Genomic DNA, 24,589 nt, shown 5'->3' on the forward strand with positions numbered 1-24,589 from the left:
GAGGGTACGTGGACAACACTCTCCCCTCTCGTTGCTATGCATCACCATGATCTTGTGTGTGCATAGGAGATTTTTTTTAAATTACTACGTTCCCAACAGTGGCACCCGAGCCTGGTTTCATGCGTAGATGTTATATGCACGAGTAGAACACAAGTGAGTTGTGGGTGATACAAGTCATACTGCTTACCAGCATGTCATACTTTGGTTCGGCGGTATTGTTGGATGAAGCGGCCCGGACCGACATTACGCGTACGCTTACGCCAGACTGGTTCTACCGATGTGCTTTGCACACAGGTGGCTGGCGGGTGTCAGTTTCTCCAACTTTAGTTGAACCGAGTGTGGCTAACACTAACTTTACGAACTATCGTTGTGGTTTTGATGCGTAGGTAAGAACGGTTCTTGCTCAGCCCGTAGCAGCCTCGTAAAACTTGCAACAACAAAGTAGAGGGCGTCTAACTTGTATTTGCAGGGCATGTTGTGATGTGATATGGTCAAGACATGATGCTATATTTATTGTATGAGATGATCATGTTTTGTAACGGAGTTATCGGCAACTAGCAGGAGCCATATGGTTGTCGCTTTATTGTATGCATTGCAATCACCCTGTAATTGATTTACTTTATCACTAAGTGGTAGCTATAGTCGTAGAAGCAATAGTTGGCGAGACGACAACGATGCTACGATGGAGATCAAGGTGTCACGCCGGTGACGATGGTGATCATGATGGTGCTTCGGAGATGGAGATCACAAGCACAAGATGATGATGGCCATATCATGTCACTTATATTGATTGCATGTGATGTTTATCCTTTATGCATCTTATTCTGCTTTGTTTGACGGTAGCATTATAAGATGATCTCTCACTAAATTTCAAGATAAAAGTGTTATCCTTGAGTATGCACCGTTGCCAAAGTTCGTCGTGCCGAGACACCACGTGATGATCGAGTGTGATAAGCTCTATGCCCATCTACAACGGGTGCAAGCCAGTTTTGCACACACAGAATACTCGGGTTAAACTTGACGAGCCTAGCATATGCAGATATGGCCTCGGAACACTGAGACTGAAAGGTTGAGCGTGAATCATATCGTAGATATGATCAACATAGTGATGTTCAGCATTGAAAACTACTCCATTTCACGTGATGATCGGTTATGGTTTAGTTGATATGGATCACATGATCACTTAGATGATTAGAGGGATGTCTATCTAAGTGGGAGTTCTTATGTAATATGATTAATTGAACTTAAATTTATCATGAACTTAGTACCTGATAGTATTTTGCTTATCTATGTTGTCGTAGATTGATGGCCCGAGCTGTTGTTCCGTTGAATTTTAATGCGTTCCTTGAGAAAACAAAGTTGAAAGATGATGGTAGCAATTACACGGATTGGGTCCGTAACTTGAGGATTATCCTCATTGCTGCACATAAGAATTACGTCGTGGAAGCACCGCTAAGTGCCAAACCTGCTGTAGGAGCAACACCGGATATTATGAATGTATGGCAGAGCAAAGCTGATGACTACTCGATAGTTCAGTGTGCCATGCTTTACGGCTTAGAACCGAGACTTCAACGACATTTTGAACGTCATGGAGCATATGAGATGTTCCAGGAGTTGAAGTTAATATTTCAAGCAAATGCCCGGATTGAGAGATATGAAGTCTCCAATAAGTTCTATAGCTGCAAGATGGAGGAGAATAGTTCTGTCAGTGAGCATATACTAAAAATGTCTGGGTATCATAATCACTTGACTCAACTGGGAGTTAATCTTCCTGTTGATAGTTTCATTGACAGAGTTCTTCAATCCCTGCCACCAAGCTACAAAAGCTTCGTGATGAACTATAATATGCAAGGGATGAATAAGATAATTCCCGATCTCTTCACAATGCTAAAGGCTGCGGATGTAGAAATCAAGAAGGAGCATCAAGTGTTGATGGTCAATAAGACCATCAGTTTCAAGAAAAGGGCAGAGGGAAGAAGAAGGGGAACTTCAAGAAGAACGGCAAACAAGTTGCTGCTCAGGAGAAGAAACCAAAGTCTGGACCTAAGCCTGAGACTGAGTGCTTCTGTTGGATTTCGGGTTCCGGCAGACCCTTGAGGTTCGAACAATGGGGTGCGCGCGGAGATCTCTCCCCTACCGATCTACGTCCAATCTCCTCGCGTGATCTAAGCTGGAAACAATGAACAACACAAGGGACACAAGGTTTATACTGGTTCAGGCCACCGTTATGGTGTAATATCCCACTCCACTGTGTGGTGTGGTGGATTGCCTAAGGGGTTGATGATGAACAGTACAAGGGAAGAACAGCCTCGCGAGAGGTGTTCTTGAGCTGGTGCGATGAACTGCTTGGGTGAGTTCAATCACCTCTCTCTCTCTCTATCTCACTTTTTCAGTCCCTTCCTCTCTGCTCTCTACTCTGTGGTGGCTAGCTCTATTTATAGAGGCCCTGGGCCTATCCCCAAATAATGAGCGGGAAAGGCGCCAACAATTGGCCATTTTGAAGGGGAACATCTAGTACAAGTTATCGTGACCAAAAGGTGGTCTTCGGCTGCCAAAAGCACTGGTGATGACGCCGTCTTGGGCTCCACGGTGACCTTCGTCCTGCCGCTCTGTTGGTCTTGGTCTCGTTGCACCGGAATGGTAACCTTTGCCCGGTGCCTTGGCCTATGCTTGCCCCCTTTGCACCAAAGGGGAAACAAGGACACTGCGCAGGCCGGCGCCCGCCTGGCGCCCGCCTGGTCTTGATCGTCATGGCTTGCGTCACGGGCTCCTCGCGAGGTACCCCTTCCTTGATCTCTCCGCCTCCTCGCGAGCCTGCCTAATGAGGCTGCCTCTGAGGAAGCTTTCGTTCGTCCGCCCCGCGAGGGTTGGCCCCTCGCGAGGGTCTTGAGCTTGAGCTGATGAAGATGTGCCGCGCTGGACCCCCACTTGAGCCACGCCGCAGGCCGCAGGCAGGCAAGTCTTGGGACCCCCGTTCCCAAAATGCCGACAGTAGCCCCCGGGCCCAAGGCGCGCCCGGGCTTGGCCTTGCAGGGAAGCGAAGGGGCAAGCGCGAAGCGCCGCGGCCCCCAACAGCCCGCGGCCTTGGGCGCTGCATGGCGATTGATTGGGCGTGGGCGTCTGCGCTTCCCCATGATGCCTCGGCGACCGCACGACTTGACAAGTCCATGCATGTAGAGAAACCGGTCATGATTACCTGCGTTCATGGTGCTCGACTGTTGGCCTCCTTCGGCTATAAGTATGGGGCTGTGCGAGCCCCTTCAGTCCATCCCTTGCTGCCACTCCTTTCCTTCTTCTTCCTTGTTCTTGCTTCTCCTTACGCCAATGGCACCAATCTACCGGTTTTCTGCAGAAGAGAAGGGAAAGGCCCCCCGAGAGGGTCCTGACCCACTTCCGCCGAACAAACGGCTGGTCCTCTGCCACCGAGATGTGGGTGCTCAGCCGGAGGCACCGAGGCCCTGGTACGAGCGGCCGCCGCTTGGGTATCCGTTACCCTTGTACGCTCGCGTCGTGGGTCCTAGGGGAGAAGGCATCGAGCCATATCAACGGTGCCGCCATCGACGCCGGCGAGTCACGGTGGTGCGTGTCGTTCCTCCTGGAGTCCATGCTGAGCGCTCCTCTCGCGAGCTCGTGCTCCACGCCGCCATGCCTTTGAGCTCTTGGATTCGCCTTCCTCCCTCCTTCGCCTTCGAGATGCCGCCGAGCGGGGCTCTGGAGCTCTGGCTGTAGCACGCTGACTGCGGTACCCTTGCGACCGGAGCGGAGGTCGCGGTCGTCGCTCCAGGCAAGGTCTTCATGACCCGGGGCTGGGGCGAAATCGCCCGGGTCTGCCGGACGGTAGGTGCCCTCGTGATTCATCTTGAATACGACGGCGCCTTCGTGATGTTCTTCAAGGTCTTCGGTGCTGAAGGACGCCGGCTGGAGTGCTGCCCCAGGGAGAGTGGCAGGGGCAACGAACCGGCGAGGGCCTGGCCCGCTCATCGGCCCTCCAGCAGCTCCTCAGGCAGCAGCGGAGGAGCGGGGGAACCCAGCGGCTCCTCCGAGCTCCTCGCAACTCCGGAGACGAGCGATGACAGCTACGAGCCCTCGAGCTCGCGCCGTGCTCAGAGCGGGGTAGCCGCATCCAGCCGCCGACGCCACTGATCTGGATGGGGTTGGCGCCGGTGTTGGGCGGCCCACTGTTGATGATGGCGTCCCTTGCGGAGGTGCGGGCGATCAGCGTTCCTTAGGATTAGTACCTTTGTTCCCTGCGAGGAATCGAAGCAACACCCCGTGGGGGTATGTAAGGCACCTGCCATGTCTTTTGTGAACATTATATCCCTAATATGAATCAAAGCGAGGTGCTCGCTCTATCCTGGCTCGGCTCCCCCTTTCTATCCTCGCGAGGACTCGGCGCTCTATGCTAACAGGTCCCAGTCCCCAGGCAGGCTTCAGCCGTCGCTGGTATGCCAGGTCGCGATGCCATGGTCAAGGCCAGGAGGTGAGCAGCCCGAGGTCCGGTAAGAGCCCCCGAGTCGCGGTGCTCGCGAGGTCCCCTTTAGCGCTCAAGCAGCCCCCGCTGGGCGAGAAAGGAAGGCAATGTCGCCATGACAGAGTCGCACTGGGCGAGGGTTTGGCGTTGCGTTAGTCCAACTCCTGTAAGGGCGTGACTTATCTCTCGAGTTTGGTGTAGTTCCTCGATGAAGCGTCCGGCCCGAGTGGTGGCAGCTGAGGCGCTGCTGGGTTAGGTCCTTGCGAGCTCCTTCCCACTCCCCTGCACTTTCCTTAATGCTCTACGTCCTCAGGTCCCGGCCCTCGAGCGAGCTCAGCTGCTGCTGGTATGACAGGTCGCGATGCCGTGGGTCAAGGCCAGGGGGTGAGGGCTGGAGAGCCAGTAGGAGCCCATGAGTTGCGATGCTCAGGTACCCCCCTTTTAACGTGCAAGCTATCCATGTCGGAGAGAGGGTGAGGCGGCTCGCGACGTCCCTAATGTTGCTCCTGGAGTAGGTCCTGCACACCAATCATGAAGAGAAACAAGACCTGTTGTTACGGTTGCCAGCCAACCTTTGGTCGCTCTGGGGAAGTGATTGGGGCACTGAGGGCCTGGTGAGGTGGCGCCTTGCGGGGCTGCCGTGGCCAGAGCTCGACCACTCAGGTTTATCGGCGTTGCAGGGACAGACCCGTGCGCAAATGTCGTGCCAGAGCGAGCGGCTCCATAGGTAAGCGCCAACCAAGCGGGCGATTAGGTCGGGTATGTTAAGTGTGCAGGAGGAAATTCATTTTAAGTAGACGCGGGAAAAGAAAATGCCGCTGGGCCAAGACCGAGCAGCTCGGGGATGATGCAGCCCGAGGGGCGCCCCCAACAAGGTAAGTAAAGAGCATAAGCAAAACTGACACATGCCACAGGGACGGACCCACGCGACCTGGGAATGATGCGGCCCTGTGGGCGCTCCCAGCTAAGAACGGAACTTAGAAAGGTGTCACCTGGTGCCGTTGAAGATGGAGTGATGTTGAAGAAGCGGGCGATGCACGATGAAGACGTCGACCCTCACGAGCCCCCAGGCCCAGGAGCCTCGGGAGGCTCCCGGGGCACAGGTGGGTCTCCGAGAGCCATCTCCATCTCCGCCAGGACCGCACAATGCCTGACCTCCTGGGCCTCCAGAATGCTCCTCAGCAGGCGCTGATGAGCGGTGAGGGAGTCCTGGATTAGGGGGTGTTTGGATAGCCGGACTATACCTTTGGCCGGACTCCTGGACTATGAAGATACAAGATTCAAGACTTCGTCCCGTGTCCGGGAGGGACTTTCCTTGGCGTGGAAGGCAAGCTTGGCGATACGGATATGTAGATCTCCTACCATTGTAACCGACTCTATGTAACCCTAACCCTATCCGGTGTCTATATAAACCGAAGGGTTTTAGTCCGTAGGACAACGTACACATCAACAACCATACCATAGGCTAGCTTCTAGGGTTTAGCCTCCTCGATCTTGTGGTAGATCTACTCTTGTACTACCCATATCATCAATATTAATCAAGCAGGACGTAGGGTTTTACCTCCATCGAGAGGGCCCGAACCTGGGTAAAACTTCGTGTCCCTTGTCTCCTGTTACCATCCGGCCTAGACGCACAGTTCAGGACCCCCTACCCGAGATCCGCCGGTTTTGACACCGACATTGGTGCTTTCATTGAGAGTTCCTCTGTGTCGTCGCCGTCAGGCTCGATGGCTCCTACGATCATTGATAGCGATGTAGTCCAGGGTGAGACCTTCCTTCCCGGACAGATCTTCATCTTCGGCGGCTTCGCACTGCGGGCCAATTCGCTTGGCCGTCTGGAGCAGATCGAAAGCTATGCCCCTGGCCGTCAGGTCAGATTTGGAAGTTTAAACTACACGGCTGACATCCGCGGGGATTTGATCTTCGACGGATTCGAGCCACTGCCGAGAGCGCCGCACTGTCACGACGAGCATGATCTACCTCTACCGTCGAACAGTGCCCTGGAGGCCGCACCCGCATCGGCTCCAACCCTTAATTCGGAGCCAACTGCACCGATCGAGGATGGGCGGTTGGACGCCACCCCGGGGGCTGCGACCCCAACGGCGATTGAGCCGAACACCAGCCCCGTACTCTGCGAGACTCGTGACTCCAAGGAGCCGGACTCCTCTCCGGACTCCGAACCCTCCACGCCCCTGCCAATCGAATCCGATTGGGCGCCGATCATGGAGTTCACTGCCGCGGACATCTTTCAGCACTCGCCTTTCGGCGATATCCTAAAGTCACTGAAGTCTCTCTCTTTATCAGGAGAACCCTGGCCAGACTACGGTCAGCAAGGTTGGGGTACATACGATGAAGAAATTCAAAGCACACCCACCACCCACTTTGTAGCCACTATCGACGACTTAACCGACATGCTCGACTTCGACTCCGAAGACATCGACGGTATGGACGCTGATGAAGGAGACGATGAAGAACCAGTGCCTACTAGGCCCTGGAAAGCCACCTCGTCATATGATATATACATGGTGGACACCCCAAAAGAGGGAGATGGCGATGGAACAGCGGAGGACGACCCCTCCAAGAAACAGCCTAAGCGCCGACGTCAGCGGCGCCGATCAAAATCCCGCCAAAACAAATACGGTGATTTCAGAACGGGAGATAATAATACTCCGGAAAGTGCCGAAGAAAACCCCCTCCAGCAAGACTTAGCACAGGAGGATGGAGAAACCAGCCCTCATGAGAGAGCGGCAGACAGAGAGGTCGAGGACGATAATTATATGCCTCCCTCCGAAGACGAGGCAAGCCTCGACGACGACGAATTCATCATGCCAGAGGATCCCGTCAAGCAAGAGCATTTTCAACGCAGGCTTATGGCCATGGCAAGAAGCCTCAAGAAAAAACAACAACAACTTAGAGCTGATCAAGATGTGCTGGTCAACAGATGGACTGAATTCCTTGCGGCCGAAGAGCATAAACTCAAACGCCCCTCCAAGAGCTACCCAAAGCACATGTTGCTACCCCGATTAGAGGAGGAAGCACTTGATGCGGCCGACCGGCCACCTCGTGGCCGCGACAGAGAGGCCTCCCGACCCTCCACTCAAGCCGCACCCCGTACCAAGGCATGGGAATATGCGCCGGACTTACGAGACATGTTGGAGGACAAGGCAAGGCAAACATGATCGATCTACGGATCGCGTGGGCGCCCCACGGCTCGAGACGGTAACCGTCACGCCGGCCACAAATTCGGCAGGGCCGAACACAGCTCATTGGAGCTACGTCATGATATCGCCCAGTACAGAGGTGCCGCACACCCACTATGCTTTACAGAGGAAATAATGGGTCATCAAATCCCCGAGGGTTTCAAACCCGTAAACATCGAATCATATGATGGTACAACAGATCCTGTGGTATGGATCGAGGATTATCTCCTTCATATCCACATGGCCCGCGGCGACGATTTCCACGCCATCAAATACCTCCCACTCAAGCTTAAAGGACCAGCTCGGCATTGGCTTAACAACTTGCCAACAGGATCAATCAGTTGTTGGGAGGACCTGGAAGCCGCATTCCTCGACAATTTCCAGGGCACTTATGTGCGACCCCCAGACGCCGATGACCTAAGTCACGTAATTCAGCAGCCAAAGGAATCGGCCAGGCAATTCTGGACACGGTTCCTAACAAAGAAAAATCAAATAGTCGACTGTCCGGACGCCGAGGCCCTAGCAGCCTTCAAGCACAATATCCGTGATGAGTGGCTAGCCCGGCACCTTGGACAGGAAAAGCCGAAATCTATGGCAGCACTCACGACACTCATGACCCGCTTTTGCGCGGGAGAAGACAACTGGCTTGCTCGTAGCAACAATATGACCAAGAACCCTGGCAATTCGGACACCAGGGATAGTAGTGGTAGGTCGCGTCGCAACAAGCAGAAGCACCGCATTAACAGCGACAATACTGAGGATATGGCAGTTAATGCCGGGTTCAGAGGCTCTAAATCCGGTCAGCGGAAAAAGCCATTCAAAAGGAATCCTAGGGGCCCGTCCAGTTTGGACCGAATACTCGACCGCTTGTGCCAGATACATGGCACCCCCGAAAAGCCAGCCAATCACACCAACAGGGATTATTGGGTGTTCAAGCAGGTAGGCAAGTTAAACACCGAAAATGAAGACAAGGGGCTGCATAGCGATGACGACGAGGAGCCCCGGCCGCCGAACAACAGTGGACAGAAGGGTTTTCCCCCACAAGTGCGGATGGTGAACATGATATATGCAACCCATGTCCCCAAAAGGGAGCGGAAGCGCGCGTTAAGGGACGTATACGCGGTAGAGCCAGTCACCCCAAAGTTCAACCCATGGTCCTCCTGCCCGATCACCTTTGATCGAAGGGACCATCCCACTAGCATCCGTCATGGCGGATTCGCCGCATTGGTTCTAGACTCAATTATTGACGGATTTCATCTCACTAGAGTCCTTATGGACGGCGGCAGCAGCCTGAACCTGCTTTACCAGGATACAGTGCGGAAAATGGGCATAGATCCCTCGAGGATTAAGCCCACCAAAACGACCTTTAAAGGCGTAATACTAGGTGTAGAGGCCAACTGTACAGGCTTAGTCACACTTGAAGTGGTCTTCGGATCTCCGGATAATTTCCGAAGCGAGGAGTTAATCTTCGACATAGTCTTGTTTCGCAGTGGTTATCACGCATTGCTCGGGTGAACCGCATTCGCTAAGTTCAATGTGGTACCGCACTATGCATACCTTAAGCTCAAGATGCCAGGCCCTCGAGGAGTAATTATGGTCAATGGAAACACCGAACGCTCCCTCCAAACGGAGGAGCACACGGCGGCCCTTGCAGCAGAAGTACAAAACAGCCTCTCCAGGCAGTTCTCCAGTCCGGCCACTAAACGACTGGACACCATCAAGCGCGCCCGGAGTAACCTACAACAAGACCGCATGGCACGATCTGAGCAGGCATAGCAATGCGGCCCCAACCCCAACCCTCACAAAAAGGCGACGCCAGTACTTCGCGTACATAACTACGCTCTAGAGATACCATGGGTACAGGGGGAGGGGCACCATCACGGCACGCCCAAAAATACGGCTTAAACCATACTAGGGGCTGCCAATTTTTTTAATTTTCTCTTACTTTCAGGACTCCATCCTTCGGAAGGCCTGTTCGGCAGTTCAATTGCCGCACAAACGATGCAAGAACCAGGGAAGTAGACAAGCCACGCCGCAGTACGGAACTCCCAGGTAGTCTCTATCACAAGCAGTATACCTGTTCCACATACTATTCCGCAGCTTGCCCCTGGAACGGACATGTTAACTAGTCCAACCTTCCACTTATCGCATTACTTGTATCGTTCTGCCTTGATCGCACCCCTTTTTAATAAACAATGCATAGCTTTCATTTATTTTTGCATTACCTTTTTTCTTTATATATGTTCCTTAACGACATGTTGCACCCGTACACGTTGGTACGGCCAAAATACGCCAGGGGCTTTAGTACCCCTCAATATGGTGTGAGAAGTCCGAACACTTTAACAAGTGTGGCACCCCGAACTTATAGCATTATATGCATCAGCTCCGAATCATGTCTTGGGTCAATAGTTGGGTTTGCCCGGCTCCTATGTTTTGGTGCCTTACGTTCCGCTATATCGGCTAAGGTAGCACTAGGAGAACCACTGCGATTGTGCCCCAGTTGAGCTGGGTCGAGCACCTCAGTGGAGAAAGATAAAACTGACTGTCATGATGAAGCGAGAGTTGGTCGCTGTTCGAGAGGTTTTTTCAAGTCCCTAAAGACTTATGCCGCTTTGGGCGAGGAGCCGGCTCTGTCCGGCCAAGGCGTGGATAGCGCCCCAAACTCGGTCTTCCGAATACCAGGGGCTTCGCCGAAATTTAAAATTATAGAATTCTATGGCTAAGTGAGAGTGTTCACGCATTATAGTCCCTTTGCCTTGTTCGTTAGGCTGAGCGCCTCCCTCGAAGGACCCAAACATGGGAAAAAGAGCGCTCAGGTTTATCCCCGAACACCCCAGCACTAGCAGCACGGGGGCAGAAGCCGACGACTCGCCATCTCTCAGAATTGATAAACAGCCACACAGAAGGTAATATTTTAAATTCCAACAGCATTGCTTAGCGCATATAAACAAGTTTTCAGCGCACAGGACAAAACGAGCAAGTTTCACTCAAAAATTACATTCCTAGAACATTCATCCGCCACAAGGCAGACACCCTTCAAAACATCCTTATAGTAATTCTCGGGCTTGCGATGCTTCTTCCCCGGTGGTGACCCGTCCTTCACAAGCTTCTCAGCATCCAGCTTGCCCCAGTGCACCTTAGCACGGGCAAGGGCCCTACGGGCACCCTCAATGCAGATGGAGCGCTTGATGACTTCGAGCCTTGGATAGGCCTCCACCAGCCGCCGCACCAGCCCGAAATAGCTCCCAGGCAGAGCCCCTCTAGGCCATAGCCGAACAATGAGGCCCTTCATGGCCTGTTCGGCCGCCTTGTGGAGCTCGACCAGTTGCTTCAGCTGGTCGCTTAGGGGCACGGGGTGTCCGGCCTCAGCGTACTGAGACCAGAACACCTTCTCCGTCGAGCTGCCCTCCTCGGCTCGATAGCATGCGGCGGCATCGGACACACTCTGGGAAGATCTGCGAACGCTCCTGGAGAGCTCCGGATTCAGGTAAGTAACAAGTAGCTCACGTTTATGTGTTTGCTTTGCATAAAGAATGCCTTACCCACTGCTATCTTCTTCACCTCATCCAACTCCTGGAGGGTCTTCTGGGATTCGACCTTGGTAGACTTGGTATTTTCGATAGCCACCACGAGCTCGGACGCTTGCGTCTTCGAGTCAAGGTCCAAACTCTCATGTTTTTCCATGAGAGCCTGGAGCTCTTGCCGCACCTTGCCAACCTCGGCCTCATACTTCTCCCACTTGGTGCGCTCCGAGGCCGCCTCTTCTCGGTCTCGACCAACGCTTGCTTAAGGGTCGCCACTTCAGACGTGGCCCCTACAATAGCCATGATAATCCTGTCATTCTTTGCAATTGCACCTTTTTATATATATTAAACAAGGTATTTCTCACCTTCATTGTCCTCGAGCTGCTTCTTGGCACGCCTGAGCTCTTGCTCGGACCGCTCGAGGTTCTGCTTTAGCGTGTCCACTTCCGCAGTCAGTGCAGCGGACGCAAGCAGAGAAGCCTGCACATGCATATTGACTCATTTTTGTTAGACTCCTGCGAATTTTATTTGATCCTCTATTCGGCTTTTCCTCCCGAACGCCAAACAGAGCATTAGGGGCTATTGTCTATGCGCTAATATTATTTACACATTCTTTACTTACCTCAAAGCCTATCAAAAGGCTAGTACAAGCTTCAGTCAGTCCGCTCTTGGCGGACTGAACCTTCTGGACCACCGCACTCATAATAGTGTGATGCTCCTCGTCGATGGAGGCGCCTTGGAGCGCCTCCAACATATTGTCCGGCACCTCCGGTTGGACGGGGCCACCGGCATGGCAGACTTGCTCCTCTTTGAAGGAGGTCCCCCGCCGGACTCTAGAACCTCTGAAGGTTTCGGAGCGGTGTCTGGCCTAGAGCCGGACTTGAGCCCCGGGGGGTTTCATCCCCTTTACTCCTGGAGTCCGGGAGGTCGCCTTGTGGTGCCTCCAGGACCACCTCCTCCCGGCTTGGAACCTGTCGGGACAACACTTCGGTGTCGTCCGTAGGGCGGGGGGAGGAAGCCATTGGAAGCGAGTTCACATCCGACGAGTCCAGTGAGCCGCTCGACGACGCGTCGAGCCGGTCTTTGGGTGGGCTGCATAAACATATTCGACGTAAGGGAAAGCTGTGCAATAAACGAATACTATGAATTACTCCGGTATCCGGATACTTACGATTTTGCCAGGGGCTTGGCCCTGGGCTGCCACTCCTCCCCACCGCCGTCGGCGTTGGTGGAGCAGTCCAAAGGAAGGGTTTTCCCCTTCTTGGACCCTCCGGCCTCCCCCGAGTGGGCGGCCTTCCTTTTCTTCTCTCCCCCCGCTGGAGGGGGAGAGGTCTCTTCTTCTTCCTCCTCGTCTTCACGGGAGGAATGCGCCTCGGAACCGTCGGATGATGGATCCGACACCTCCTGGTGCCGGGTACTCTTTCGAGTCCCCGCGGCCTTTTTTGCGGCCTTCTTCTCCGGCACCACATAGGGTGCCGGAACCAGCAGCTTCGCCAGGCGAGCATCCGCTGGGCCTTCAGGCAAAGGAGCCGGACAGTTGATCTGTCCAGATGTCACCTGCCAATCCTGTCAAGGGTAAGGAAGTTTAGATCCCGCATGGAGTCAAACTATGAAAAACTGATACCCTGTAAAAGGAAAAAAAACAGCTTACCGCGAGAGCATGACGCTGCGCACTGAATCCGCGATCCTTGGTAGCGGATGCGGGAGCCTCGGCGCCCTTGAAAAGCACCTTCGAGGCATCTTCGTACGTCATGTCGAAGAGCCTGCTCAGAGTTTGGTGCCGCGCCGGGTCGAACTCCCACAGGTTGAAAGCCCGTTGTTGACACGGGAGGATCAAGCGGATGAGCATAACCTGGACTACGTTGACAAGTTTGAGCTTCTTGTCCACCAGGGTTTGGACGCATGTTTGGAGCCTGGTCAGCTCTCCCTTCTTACCCCACGATAGGCCTGTCTCCTTCCAGGAGGTGAGATGCGTAGGGGGTCTAGATCGAAACTCAGGGGGTGCGACCCATTCGGCGTCGCGCGGCTCGGTGATGTAAAACCACCCCGATTGCCACCCCTTCAGGGTCTCCACAAAGGAGCCCTCGAGCCATAGGACATTGGCAATCTTGCCCACCATGGCATCTCCGCACTCCGCCTGGTTGCCGCGCACCACCTTCGGCTTGACGTTGAAAGTCTTGAGCCATAGGACGAAATGGGGGCGGATGCGGAGGAAGGCCTCGCACACGACGATAAGCGCTGAGATGTTGAGGACGAAGTTCGGGGCCAGATCGTGGAAATCCAGGCCGTAGTAGAACATGAGCCCCCGGACAAATGGGTGGAGAGGGAAGCCCAGTCCGCGGAGGAAATGGGGGAGGAACACCACCCTCTCATGGGGCCTAGGGGTGGGGATGAGCTGCCCCTTTTCGGGGAGCCGGTACGCGATGTCGTTAGACAGGTATCCGGCCTTCCTTAGCTTTTTGATATGTCCCTCCATGACGGAGGAGACCATCCACTTGCCTCCCGCTCCGGACATGGCTGGAGAAGGTTGAGGTGGGGAGTGCGGACTTGGGCGCTGGAGCTCGAGTATGCTAGAATGGATAGGCGAAGGAGGAAGAAGGCGTAGGTGAAAAGGTGGATCCTTATCCCCTTATATGGGTGGACGCAACTACATGTCCCCACCAGCCTGGTAAAACTCGCTTATCTCCAAGCGCCGTAATCAATGGCGGGGTTGGGTTACCCACGCCCGTATTGATGAGAATCCCGGGATAAGGGGACATGATCTCTGCTTTAACAAGACGTGCCAAGGAAACCGCCTCACATAACGCGCTGAGGTGGGATAATGAAACGACTCGGATAAAGGCTTGGCCGTGGTGTGTCACGCTACGGAATACGTCAGCAGATTAGATTGGTGTAAATATTATTCTCTCTATGGCAATATGTGGAAACTTATTTTGCAGAGCCGGACACTACCTTTGTGTTCAAAATCTTCTACGAAGTACTTGGAGGAGGAACCCGCCTTGCAACGCCGAAGAAAATCTGCACGCCGGACTCGTCGTCATTGAAGCCTAGTTCAGGGGCTACTGAGGGAGTCCTGGATTAGGGGGTGTTCGGATAGCCGGACTATACCTTCGGCCGGACTCCTGGACTATGAAGATACAAGATTGAAGACTTCGTCCCGTGTCCGGGAGGGACTTTCCTTGGCGTGGAAGGCAAGCTTGGCGATACAGATATGTAGATCTCCTACCATTGTAACCGACTCTATGTAACCCTAACCCTATCCGGTGTCCATATAAACCGGAGGGTTTTAGTCCGTAGGACAATGTACACATCAACAACCATACCATAGGCTAGCTTCTAGGGTTTAGCCTCCTCGATCTCATGGTAGATCTACTCTTGTACTACCCATATCATCAATATTAATCAAGCAGGACGTAGGGTTTTACCTCGATCGAGAGGGCCCGAACCTGGGTAAAACTTCGTGTCCCTTGTCTCCTGTTACCATCAGGCCTAGACGCACAGTTCGGGACCCCCTACCCGAGATCCGCCGGTTTTGACACCGACAAGCGGCGACCGTGTTCGGCAGGCCGAGAGGCATGCGAACGTAGCTGTGATGTGGACCCTCGCAACGCCCCACGCGCGAAGGCCAGAGGCGCTCCTGAGACGCGGCTCGGTTGAGCCCTGGCACGTTGATGCAGACACGCAGCACACCATCCTCGCCTGGATGTGGGGCTACGGTGGGAAAGCGGCGGCTGCCGCGCATGACTCTCGACTCCTGTAGCTCCTGGGTGTTTCTTGTGATGAACTCCTGAGGGTTTGGTCTTCCTTGCCTTGTACCTTCCTGAGGGAAACGTACCTAGAAGCACCCCTCCAAGTGGTGCCCGAGCGCCTCCCTCGCGACCTTGGCAAAGTCGGTGGCTCTCTAAGAAAGAGCCCCCAAGCCCTGCCTGAGGAGGGCGTCGGGCGCGCCTTCCTATGCGAGAGAGGGTGGCGCTCCCTGATTGGGCGCGGACCCTGACGCAACACCTCTGGAGGCGCCTGCTTCCTTGTGGCTTGGGCCAGGCGAAACCTTCTTCTTAAGGGTCGCCTCGTGAGGTCTTCCGTTCCTGTGGTCCGGGTCTTCAATTGCTGCGGCTTGGAATGCGCGCTCGAGTGAACACACTGCATCCCTTTCTTCACAGGGTATGGTGATGACTCCACAGCTTCCTGACATCTTTAGGACATTGTATCCATGGTGAGTCACCGCCATGAACTTGGCCAGGGCTGGGTACCCGAGGATGGCGTTGTATGGCAGGCGGAGGTGGGCGACGTCAAAGTCGATGAGCTCCGTGCGGTAGTTGTTGCGTTGCCCAAAGGATGGAAGGCGAACCTGTCCTATGGGAACAGTGGAACCATCAGTGACTCCTGAGAAGGGCTTGGTCGGCTGGAGCTGATCGTACGACACTTGGAGATTGTCGAACGTCTCGGCGGATAGGACGTTGAGTCCTGCTCCACCGTCAATGAGGGTCTTGGTGACCTGCACATTGCTGATGACTGGGGAGCAAAGCATTGGGAGGACTCCGGCCGTCGCCGCGCACTTGAGCTGATCTGCTGAGCTGAACGTGATAGCGCACGCAGACCACCTGAGAGGGCGCGTGGCCTCAAGCTTGGGGAGGACTGCATTCACCTCGCGAGCAAACTGCTTGAAGATGCACTGTGAGGCTGGGGCCTGTGCGCCACCCAAGATGCAAGCGATTGCACGCGGCTCCTGGAAGCCCCCAACCCCCTCATCTTGATGTTGGTCTTCATTCCTCCTTGGCAGTGGCGGCAATGTCAACGACGCCAGTGATGCCTCCGAGGATGCCCAAGAAGACGCGGTGAGTGATATGTCCGACTGACCGCATGTCAGTACTGTTTAACCTGCACGAAGAAGGTTCGGGCTTGGCCCTGAAGGATGTAAGAGCATTTTGGGAGGGGAAGCCCCTCATGTAAAGGTTTGCAATTAGTACCCTGGTAAGCATAATGTTGCGTGTGAACTTAGCCGCTGGCCCGGTGATGGGTCAGCTGACTTGTGTACCTTCTGACCCTGACGAGTCCCGAGCAGGCCTGCAGGGGCCGCTGCACCTCGGGTGTCTTCTGATTAACTTGTGGATCCCGCGATGAAAACCTCCGGAAAGGGTGCGGTAACAGCGTCCTGGTTGTGAACGTGCCTGGCCCGGCACGGCTCATGAGGGGCTCGCGAGGGGGGCAGCCGATGTTCACTTTGGACGCAAAGCCAAAACCAGAACGCAAGAGATTGCTCGAACGAGACTAAACACCCCTTCCCCCAAACACACGCAAGCATTGAGCTCAAATCCAACTTAAATCCAAATTGAAGAACTTCATCAACAAGGAAAGGCAAAAGCAAAAGGCCGTGTCCGGCACCTAGTCTAGTCTTCGACGTCTTCTCACCAGCGCGGAGCTAAGTGCTGCCACTGGGCGTGGAAGGGAACCCCCGAGGCCCGAGGGCGGCTCTCCGGAGACTCCGGGGCGTGTACAGCCCCACTCATTATTACGTGAGAGTGTCACGGGCGGCGAGCTTCATAGGCACTGGGCCTTCTTCACAGGTACTGGCCTTGCTTCATATCGCCAGACGAGGGCCCCGCCTTGCGCCTTACTCTGCCGCCATCGACGACGACCAGAAACCAAGGACGACGCCAATGGGGCAGAACGGTCGCTAGTGGTTCCCTCGACGACCACGGGTCCCCAGCCGGGGGCAGGCCCTGGGGCACCTCCCCGGCAGGGGGCCTACCTCCTGAGAACGCCTTGCTCCGACCGCCGCGGGGACGAACCCGAATCTCGGCCCCTCTCCTGCAGCCCCCTGCGCCCTCCTTCTAAGGGGTATGAGGCTACCGAATTGGGGCAGCCACCTGCTGCGGCGACCTGTATCTCCTGCGACACATGGTTAGCATAAGCTTGCTCCTGAGGGATGAGTGATACCCGATAGTTGCCGCCGCCGGTGTGGCTGTCAAGGCTCTCTTGTGGTTCCTGAAAGAGCTCAGCTCCTAGTGTCTCCTCGCCCCAGTCTGTCCCGAGGAATGAGCCATGATCTTCTTCCAGTGCGCACCCCTGATCCACCATGCGGGGCACGTAAGCTTCTGGGGCCACCGCCCCGTGCGCCTCGCTGTAGCGCCCCGCATGCCACGCAGCCTGGCTTGGAGCGCCGTCTTGGGGGTGATGGCAAGGCGATCCGCCGAAGCCGAAGGCCACGGCGGGCACCCCTTCGCTGGCCTGAGAAGAGGCCGACGCGACTTGTTGCCCGGTGTCGGCGGGGGTGTTGGCACTGAATGGGCCCTGGAGTCCGCCAGAAGTTGCGTGTGCGCGCACGCTGCCGCCATACGACCCGCCTTGGGTCTGGGGTGGCAGCTGGATGCAGAAAGGAGGTGTCCCTGAGGCGGCGGCATCCAGGAGCTCGGCGACTCGCTCCAGCAACACGTCGCGGCCGCCCTCCAGCAGCCGACACCGTAGCAGCTCTCGGGCCACCGTGAGCGCGGCCCTGGAGTTTGCTTGCTCCCGTCGGGTGTACGGTGCCGTGGCCGTGGCGTGGTTTGAGGCCCTTGCTGCGGCCCGCACCTGCCGTGGTGTGAGGGCAGGCGGCATCTGGTCGCGTCGCCCGTGCCCCACAGCGCCCTGCGGAGCGTAGGCTGCCTGAGGCGCAAGGTTGAGGTCGCCCTGGGCCGGTGACATGGCGTGGGCGGGCCACGCTGCCCACGGTCGGCATTGGCAGCTGGGTCACTTGACATCTGAATGGCGAGGCGACGGAACGCGATGCAGAGGAAGAAGGATTCTGGTGCACCCCTACCTGGCGGGCCAAATGTCAGATTTCGGGTTCCAGCAGACCCTTGAGGTTCGAACACTGGGGTGCGCACGGAGATCTCTCCCCTACCGATCTACGTCCAATCTCCTCGCGTGATCTAAGCTGGAAACAACGAACAACACAAGGGACACAAGGTTTATACTGGTTCGGGCCACCGTTGTGGTGTAATACCCTACTCCAGTGTGTGGTGTGGTGGATTGCCTCAGGGGCTAATGATGAACAGTACAAGGGAAGAACAGCCTCGCGAGAGGTGTTCTTGAGCTGGTGCGATGAACTGCTTGGGTGAGTTCAATCGCCTCTCTCTCTCTATCTCATTTTTTTGGTCCCTTCCTCTTTGCCCTCTACTCTATGGTGGCTAGCTCTATTTATAGAGGCCCTGGACCTCTCCCCAAATAATGAGCGGGAAGGGCGCCAACAATTGGCCATTTTGAAGGGGAACATCTAGTACAAGTTATCCTGACCAAAAGGTGGTCTTCGGCTGCCAAAAGCACTGGTGATGACGCCGTCTTGGGCTCCACGGTGACCTCCGTCCTGCCGGTCTGTTGGTCTTGGTCTCGTTGCACCGGAATGGTAATCTTTGCCCGGTGCCTTGGCCTGTGCTTGCCCCCTTTGCACCAAAGGGGAAACAAGGACACTGCGCAGGCCGGCGCCCGCCTGGTCTCGATCGTCATGGCTTGCATCACGAGCTCCTCGCGAGGTACCCCTACCTTGATCTCTCCGCCTCCTCGCGAGCCTGCCTGATGAGGCTGCCTCTGAGGAAGCTTCCGGTCGTCCACCCCGCGAGGCTTGGCCCCTCGCGAGGGTCTTGAGCTTGAGCTGATGAAGATGGGCCGCGCTGGCCCCCCACTTGAGCCACGCCGCAGGCCGCAAGCAGGCAAGTCTGGGGACCCCCGTTCCCAGAACGCCGACAGCTTCTACTGCAAACAGACTAGTCACTTGAAGCGGAACTACCCCAAGTATTTGGCGGATAAGAAGGATGGCAAGGTGAACAAAGGTATATGTGATATACATGTTATTGATGTGTACCTTACCAGAGCTCGCAGTAGCACCTGGGTATTTGATACTGGTTCTGTTGCTAATATTTGCAACTCGAAACAGGGACTACGGATTAAGCGAAGACTGGCTAAGGACGAGGTGACGATGCGCGTGGGAAATGGTTCAAAAGTCGATATGATCGCCGTCGGCACGCTACCTCTACATCTACCTTCGGGATTAGTTTTAGACCTAAATAATTGTTATTTGGTGCCAGCGTTAAGCATGAACATTATATCTGGATCTTGTTTGATGCGAGACGGTTATTCATTTAAATCTGAGAATAATGGTTGTTCTATTTATATGAGTAATATCTTTTATGGTCATTCACCCTTAAAGAGTGGTCTATCCTTGCAGAATCTCAATAGTAGTAATACACATATTCATAATGTTGAAGCCAGAAGATGCAGAGTTGATAATGATAGTGCAACTTATTTGTGGCACTGCCGTTTGGGTCATATTGGTATAAAGCGCATGAAGAAACTCCATACTGATGGACTTTTGGAATCACTTGATTATGAATCACTTGGTACTTGCGAACCATGCCTTATGGGCAAGATGACTAAAACGCCGTTCTCCGGAACTATGGAGCGAGCAACAGATTTGCTGGAAATCATACATACTGATGTATGTAGTCCGATGAATATTGAGGCTCGCGGCAGGTATCATTATTTTCTCACCTTCACAGATGACTTAAGCAGATATGGATATATCTACTTAATGAAACATAAGTCTGAAACATTTGAAAAGTTCAAAGAATTTCAGAGTGAAGTGGAAAATCATCGTAATAAGAAAATAAAGTTTCTACGATCTAATCGTGGAGGAGAATATTTGAGTTACGAGTTTGGCATACATTTGAAACAATGCGGAATAGTTTTGCAACCTAGAATACCACATCGTAATGGTGTGTCCGAACGTCATAATCATACTTTACTAGATATGGTGCGATCTATGATGTCTCTTACTGATTCACCGCTATCGTTTTGGGGTTATGCTTTAGATACGACTGCATTCACGTTAAATAGGGCACCATAAAAATCCGTTGAGACGACGCCTTATGAACTATGGTTTGGCAAGAAACCAAACTTGTCGTTTCTTAAAGTTTGGGGCTGCGATGCTTATGTGAAAAAGCTTCAACCTGATAAGCTCGAACCCAAATAGGAGAAATGTGTCTTCATAGGATACCCAAAGGAAACTATTGGGTACACCTTCTATCACAGATCCGAAGGCAAAATATTCGTTGCTAAGAATGGATCCTTTCTAGAGAAGGAGTTTCTCTCGAAAGAAGTGAGTGGGAGGAAAGTAGAACTTGATGAGGTAACTGTACCTGCTCCCTTATTGGAAAATAGTTCATCACATAAACCGGTTTCTGTGAGGAAGCTAATGATGATGATGATGAAACTTCCGAGCAAGTTACTACCGAACCTCGTAGGTCAATCAGAGCAAGATCCGCACTAGAGTGGTACGGTAATCCAGTTCTGGAGGCCATGTTACTTAACCATGACGAACCTATGAACTATGAGGAAGCGATGATGAGCCCAGATTCCGCAAAATGGATTGAGGCCATGAAATCTGAGATGGGATCCATGTATGAGAACAAAATGTGGACTTTGGTTGACTTGCCCGATGATCGACAAGCCATTGAGAACAAATGGATCTTCAAGAAGAAGACATACGTTGACGGTAATGTTACTATCTGCAAAGCTCGACTTGTTGCAAAAGGTTTTCGACAAGTTCAAGGAGTTGATTACGATGAGACCTACTCACCCATAGCGATGCTTAAAGTCCGTCCGAATCATGTTAGCTATTGCCGCATTTTATGATTATGAAATTTGGCAAATGGATGTAAAGACTGCATTCCTGAATGGATTTCTGGAAGAAGAGTTGTATATGATGCAACCTGAAGGTTTTATCGATCCAAAGGGAGCTAACAAAGTGTGCAAGCTCCAGCGATCCATTTATGGACTGGTGCAAGCCTCTCGGAGTTGGAATAAATGTTTTGATAGTGTGATCAAAGCATATGGTTTTATACAGACTTTTGGAGAAGCCTGTATTTACAAGAAAGTGAGTGGGAGCTCCGTAGCATTTCTAATATTATATGTGGATGACATATTGTTGATTGAAAATGATATAGAATTTCTGGATAGCTGAAAGGATCGAGAAGAGGTGTCTAGGGGGGGGGGTGATTAGACACTAAGTGCCAAAAGTTGCAGTTTTTAATTTCTTTAAGTTGAAGTGGAGTTTTGGCACAAGTTTAACAAACACAATACATATCAAGCAAGCATGCAAAGAGTATATGAGCAGCGAAAAGTAAAGCATGCAACTTGCAAGAATGTAAAGGGAAGGGTTTGGAGGATTCAAACGCAATAGGAGATAGGGATGTTTTTGTCGTGGTTCCGATAGGTGGTGCTATCGTACATCCACGTTGATGGAGACTTCAACCCACGAAGGGTAACGGCTGCGCGAGTCCACGGAGGGCTCCACCCATGAAGGGTCCATGAAGAAGCAACCTTGTCTATCCCACCATGGCCGTCGCCCACGAAGGACTTGCCTCACTAGCGGTAGATCTTCACGAAGTAGGCGATCTCCTCGCCCTTACAAACTCCTTGGTTAAACTCCACAATCTTGTCGGAGGCTCCCAAGTGACACCTAGCCAATCTAGGAGACACCACTTGATAACCCACAAGTATAGGGGATCACAACAGTTTTCGAGGGTACAATATTCAACCCAAATTTATTGATTCGACACAAGGGGAGCCAAAGAATATTCTCAAGTATTAGCAGCTGAGTTGTCAATTCAACCACACCTGGAAACTTAATATCTGTAGCAAAGTATTTAGTAGCAAAGTAATATGATAGTAGTGGTAACGGTAGCAAAAGGTAACAGTAGTAAAAGTAATGTTTTTGGTATTTTGTAGTGATGATAGCAATAGCAACTCCCTCTGATGATAGCAATAGCAACTCCCTCTGTTGCTTCCCGTCCTGCTGCACTTCCGTCCTGCACACTAGCTACTCCCATCTTCACGGCAAGCTCCAGTCCGATCGTCCCCGTCCAAGCTCTTACCAAGGTAAGCACCGTCTGTCCTCTTATCTTTCTGCTCCGGACTTCTTTCCTGATCTGCATGTGATGCATGATGTTATGAGTGTATCTGGGTCCGGTGCAATACATGTGTATGTGTCTGTGTAGGTTTGAACAATTATCACCGGGTAGGACTGCTCCTATAGATACGCTCCTGTGGCAATCGGCCGAGTGATCTACGTGTACGTTAGTACTAGCACTATAAAGATCAAAGCGAAGATCATCCAGCGATTTGGGAGTATTATCTTGGTGTTGCTAATCGATTGCTCGTAGTACGAGTAGCACTTCTAATTGTACACTGATTGCTATGCACGTGTATTTGTATGACCAAAAATACTTTGTCATGTATGAATTTGGTGTTGTGGCAGTGAGCTAATTTTTTTATTAAATACATAGTGGGATTTTATTTCTGCTACGTGTTATGTGGTATGGGGTTATGGGGTATGCGCTATTTGATTAAAATTGTAACATTCATTTTATGATAGATGGATAAAGGTAAATCTGCGAAAGCAAATTGGGATCCTGTTGCCCATAAAATTTTCCTTGACATTTGTGTTGAAGAAGTGAATGCAAGTAACCGTTCTGATGGACATTTGAGCCCAATTGGGTATGAAAATATGATAAGGAAGTTCAATGAGCGGACAAACAGAAATTATGTTCGCAAGCAATTCAAGAATAGGTGGGATTTACTTAAAAAAGAGTACAATTGTTGGAAGACATTGAACCAAAAGGCATCTGGCATTGGAATAGATCCTGTTACTAGGAGCATTGCGGCTACCGATGAATGGTGGGCGAATGAGATACATGTATTGAAGCATTCATATTACTTTTACTTGTTACTTTGCCATCCAATTTCTTAATTAATTTATTTATGTGATTTTTCTGCAGAGGAATGAGATTGCCGCCAAGTTCCGATATGCTCTATTAGTTGATGAGCAAAGAATGAGTTTTATATTTGATGACCATAGTGTGACGAATGCATATGCAAGGGTCGCAACTCCCTCGTCTCAAGTTTATGCTTCTCAAATTAACATTGAAGAGGGTAATGAGGACGGCTCGGGATGTGAGTTAGATGTTAACCAAGTTACACCCACCAATGTTTCATCTAAAGGTCGAAAGAAGAGATCATGTCCTTATTCACCGAGTCCCAAGATGGTCCAAAAGGCGGCAAAAGACAGTGATGATAAAATGGTATTTAACTGTATGGTTGACCTTTGGGAGGGGAGGGAGATTAGCCGCAATTCGGCGATGTCTCAAACAAATGTGGATCATGTGAGAGATGAGATAAAAGAGATGACGACCATGGTGGTGAACGATGGAGGTCGTCCTGGAAGTGATGTGTATTTCTATGCTCTACAACTGTTTATGAAGAAGGAACATCGTGATATGTTCAGTGCCCTCAAGGATGAGACTCCTAGTGTGAGGCTTGAATGGATCAAGAGGACATGGGATCTCTTTATGAAAAAAGATTAGAACTTCTGTGATGTTATTTTCTTTGAACAAAATTACTTGCTATCGACTTGTACTATCGTGAACCTATGTTTTGTTTGGAACCTCTTGTTTGCACTCAGATTGTAATATAGGGAAAGTGGATTGTTTGTCATCAATTCGTATGCATCATGGATCTTTTTTCTACTCATTTTTAAAGCCATGTATCATGTTTGACGGCTCAAATTATTTTGTTTTATTGTGTACCAAATTATAATGCATCTATATTGTGTTCTTTATATGACAGATGGATATCTCTGTTGAGGATGAAGATGAAGAATTAGATTTCTGCATTCTTGCAATGGCACATTATCTTCAAAACAAAGAGAGGGTGCCCTATGCACCTAGAAGAGCACCAATGATGACGGGGTTGCAATGGGTGCAAGAGAAAGAGATGAATCCAAAAGCATTCTACTCAATGTTTAGGATGCGGAGGTCAGTGTTTTACCCATTGCATGACATGCTAGTTGAGAAATATGGTTTAAAGTCAACTTGCAACATGTCAAGTAAAGAAGCTTAGCACTATTTTTATGGACTCTGGGGACATGCCAGACCATCGACAATATTGCGGATCGATTTGAACACAGTCGGTCTACAATTAACAAAAAGTTTAAAGAGGTTTTAAGGTGTGTATATCGTATGGCTGGTGATTACCTACGACCCAAAGATGAAACTTTCACCCAAGTTCACGACTCGCTTAAAAAACCAAGATTTTGGCCTCACTTCAAGGATGCCATTGGGGCCATAGATGGAACACACATACCTTGTATTGTGCCGGAAAAAGAGCAGCCCAAATATCGGAACAGAAAAGGTGTCACCACTCAGAATGTCATGGCAATATGTGATTTTGATATGAGGTTCATTTTTGTTGTTGCTGGATGGCCTGGATCTGTTCATGACACCCGTGTATGGGCTGATGCACGAGCTGAATATCCCAGTTTCCCACACCCTCCGAATGGTAATTACTCGTACATGCATTTT

Source organism: Triticum dicoccoides, chromosome 4A (genome assembly GCF_002162155.2).
Source record: "Triticum dicoccoides isolate Atlit2015 ecotype Zavitan chromosome 4A, WEW_v2.0, whole genome shotgun sequence".
NCBI lineage: Eukaryota > Viridiplantae > Streptophyta > Magnoliopsida > Poales > Poaceae > Triticum > Triticum dicoccoides.